The sequence below is a fragment of the Quercus suber genome, unplaced genomic scaffold, assembly GCF_002906115.3.
Source record: "Quercus suber isolate HL8 unplaced genomic scaffold, Cork oak 2.0 scaffold_34, whole genome shotgun sequence".
In the NCBI taxonomy this organism is placed as follows: domain Eukaryota; kingdom Viridiplantae; phylum Streptophyta; class Magnoliopsida; order Fagales; family Fagaceae; genus Quercus; species Quercus suber.
Window position 1 is genome coordinate 890255 of NW_027069499.1, and position 4551 is coordinate 894805.

Sequence of the window (4551 nt, forward strand, 5' to 3'; positions counted from 1 at the left end):
CACATCAGTCAACAAAGGCAGACTCGGAATATCCACCGTTCCCTTTCCAAGAACTTGTGAATGACTACCATCTCCAAATGTCACAAATCCATCTTCCTTCTCTTTAAGAGTTTTGAACAAAGATTTTTCTCTAGTCATATGCCTTGAACACCCGCTGTCAAGATACCACAAACATGAGTTAAACACTTTCAATGTAGTATAAACAAAAAGACATGCATGAGAGAGACATTCTTGACCATCAAAGCAAGAATCTTTTTTTCTTATTTCATTCAAAGATGAGTGAAGCTTCCTTTTTAAATGACCAAGTTTATCACATAACTGTCTATTTCTTCTCTCATATTCATAGACTAAGGACTTTGACTCACATAGGCTGTTATGTATACCATGGTTCCTATAAACTAAGGATTTCAGCATGTGACTAAAAATTCTAGCATGTTTCTTTGATTTAAATAACTCTAAGAGAGCATTACTAGAACAATCTTCAAATATGCTCATTGAGTCATTTTCATGGTGGATTTTACTAAATCACTTTTCAAAACACACCAAGGGGTCTAGGATCACACTTAGGTATTAAAACCACAGTAAGTGTACCCGCTTTGATACCAATTGAAAGCTAGAAAATGTGTTGAAAACACAAAGCAATTTTGACCCCCCCAATTAAAGTTACGGCTTGATAAATTTTACACTAACTTAATACTAAGTACAGAATAGTGTAAATGCGAGCGGATGAACAAATAAGCTACTCTAATCCATAAACTAAGCAACGCAGTAGTACAATGGAATATAAAAGAGTAGGGAAGAGAGATACAAACACAAAAAACACCGAGACGTGTTTTCGAAGAGAAAACCAAAGAACTCGGTGAAAAACCTCTTCGCCGCCCTCCAAGCAGAAATCAATCCACTAGACAATTAGTTGGGATACATGGGTTAGCAAAAGACCCTTCAAGCCTAATCTACTCGATGTACCTAAGCCCTCCAAGCTCCTACTCCAATAAGGCTTCTCGAAACCATGTCTTGTCTAGCACCCCGGATCCTGCAACAAGCTCCATGTTGCATTTGCTATTCCAGGCTTCTTCCAATGCTTCCCAGCAGCACCAAAACGTCACACAACACTCTCAAATTGTGTGCTAAGTGTTTGGGCTATCAACCTCTCAATGGTATAGAAATGGAGAAGGAAGAGTTGAGGAGATACCACAAGCAAGTGTATAGAGAAAGTTGAGGAGATACCACAATCTCTAATTCTCAATGTGTTTAGCTAGGGTTTTTCTCTCTAAAGCATACCTCAACATTTGTGGGTAATGAGGGTATATATAGGATAGGCACAGAAAGTGTGAGTCATTCAGTATAGGCTGGCAAAACAGATTGCCTCGTGGGTGTCTCGCGGGAAGGCCTTACCCGCAAGATACTCGCAAGAGACAGCTGTCTCCACCTGGCTTGACTCTTCGCATTCCAGCATGTGTAGGGCACATGATTCACTTCGCGGGAAGTTAGGTCGTGACATACCCGTGAGAATTATTCAGCCTTCAAATGCTTGAGTCTTCACACTCTCTCTCTATCACACAACCCTTACAACAAATCCCACAATAGATACAGGGTATAAATGATTGATAATAATTACAATCAAATTTGACACGGAATAAAAGCCAACAAAATACATAATTGTAAATTACAACTTTACAGCTGTCAAGTGGAACTCTTTAGGAGCTGCTTGGAATCGTGCACTTACCCAGACATTGAACGCAATGTCTGGCCTACTTGCTGTGAGATAGAGAAGACTAACAATCATGCTTTGATAAAGTGTTGGATCTACGTCAACACCGGCTACATCTATGCTCAGTTTTGCTAAGGAACTTATGGGAGTGGAAATGTGTTTCTTAGAGTCTAGACCAAATCTTTTGACAAGATTTTTGGCATATTTCTCTTAAGAGATGAATATTTCATCTTTCCGTTGTTTCACTTGAAGGCCTAGAAAGTAGTTCAACTCCCTAACCATGCTCATTTCAAATTCCCTTTTCATTTCTTCCAAAAATTCATGAGCTAGTTGATAAATTGTGGATCCAAAAACAATATCATCCACATACACTTGAGCGACAAGGAGAGATTTCTCATCTCTTTTAACAAACAAAGTTCGATCGGCTTGGCCTCTTTTGAAACCACGTTCCAATAAGTATGTGGTGAGGCGATCATACCACCCTCTTGGTGCTTACTTTAACCCATACAAAGCTTTCTTCAACCTTAACACATGATCCGAAAAGTGAGGATCTTGAAACCCCTTTGGTTGATTAACAAATACTTCTTCATTTAGAAAGCCATTCAAGAAGGCACTTTTCACATCCATTTGGTATAGCTTGAAATCCATAATACATGCTATGGACAGAAGAATTCAAATTGACTCTAGTCTTGCTACCGTTGCAAATGATTCATCGAAATCTATGCCTTCCACTTGAGTATACCCTTGAGCCGCCAATCTAGACTTGTTTCTGACAACTTCACCATCTTCATCAGTTTTGTTCTTAAAAATCCACTTGGTGCCGATCACATGTGTATCTTTAGGCCTTGGAACCAACTCCCATACGTCATTTCTAACAAGTTGATGTAGCTCTTGGTACATAGGCTCTATCCAATTCTCGTCTTTAAGAGCTTCTGAACGGTTTTAGACCCCTTAAACTAACCAGATTAACCTAGTTAATTAGCCAAGTGATTAACTTAGTCAAATTATTCAATTCTAGGTTATCACAAACATACAATCATATCAAAAATATAAAGCAGCAGAAATAGAAATAACACAATGATATGATCACCCAGGAAACCACACGGTAAAAACCTGGGGAGGATTTGACCTAGCTATCCTCAAGGTAAACCTAAATCCACTATGCAAAAGAATCGAAGTTCTTACAAAAGGACTTACAAGCTCCCCGCTCGACTTCCTAATGCTACCTACCAGTAGAACTTACTGACACGACCACGTGCAAGCTCCGAATCCACAGACTCCTTCTTTCTTGGATTCTCCAATCAGCTACAAGCACCCACGCTTGTTATTCTTTAAGCTCCAATGGCAGCAATCGAGTTGATCATCAAGATGTTGATATAATCTCTACCTTGAAAACCCTAAGCTTTGTGTAAAGAAAAGCTCCTCTAGATCTCACAAGAGATTTACACAAAACAGAAAAGTATGAGCAACAATACAACAGGAGCAACTCTAAAAACGTGGCTAGGGTTTTTCTTTATATACCTAGGGTAAAAATAGAAAACCCAAAACGTTTAATAAGTTAGGGCTGAGTTGGAAAATTTTGCAGAAAAGCATTATGGCCGAGATTTGATCGATCGAGTCTTTCTTTCGATCGATCGAGCCAGGCCAAAATGCACCAATGCATCAGCAGCCTCTCGATTCCAACTTTACATGAAAGACCCAACTTTGAGCAAGCCTAAACATGACTAAACAACCTGTTTTGATCATGGTTTGCCAACAATACAAATTAGAGTTCTAAATACATAAATTCCTAAATCTTTAGAACCTAACAAACTCCCCCTTTAGCAATCCGTGACAAAACACAAACACAAAACTCAAAGTTTTACAAGTAAAAGCCCTTTACATAAATAATGCTCATAAAAACTAAAATTCAATCCTAAATACTATCCATCAGTTGCAAGTGTAGACAGTAGCTCAATTGAATCGACCTGTATATTCCCGAAATACTCAACAAACGCATAAACGCATGTGTGACAGAAAATAGTATATAAATGTTTGCGTAAAATAATCTGCAAGCGCACAGAATCATAACAAGTAGTAAAGTGTTTTTAGAAAATGAGTGTCGAACCCACAAGGATTAACTATGTTATTAAGTACCGAAATTCACTAAATTAATTACTATTTGGAAAAATCGAAAATAAATGGAATGTTCTACTATCTGAATTAAATTAAACTATTTAATAAAAATAAATCTACAAATAAAAAGAATTAACAAAGTGTAAAAATCTAACAGTGTAAAAATATGATAAAAATGGATCTAGAGCGATTGATTTCACCTAACAAATCCCACACAATTTATCCTTCCTAATTATTAAATTCTAATAATCTCCCGTTGATGATTAAAAATTCCTTAAGTATTCAATATCTTCTCTCGAATAATATCAAAAATATCTTCAACTAACAATTCCATATAATGATGGCCGGCTTGATCTCAAAATTATTGGCTTGTATGGCTGGCCTCCTTATGCTCGATGTAGCTCCATTGACCGAGGGCATAGCATAATCTCTTTACGCCTTTTGCTCTTGATCGGCCATATTAGGTAAAGATATGTTGGCCTCTTTCTTCTTTTCTTTCTTGAGCTGACATAAGGTTCTTTCAATTTCAGGATCAAAGAGTGTATGTTCTAACAGTTTAGATTGGGTCATGCACTTCTAATTCCTGAAAAGAAAGAAAACAAACTCAGATGCACCTAATTTTTTTTTTTTTTGAATAAATAAAATAAAATCCAAAGTAGTAAATATCTAGCTAGTATCAATATCAATAACAAATAATTAATCCCCGGCAACGGCACCAAAAACTT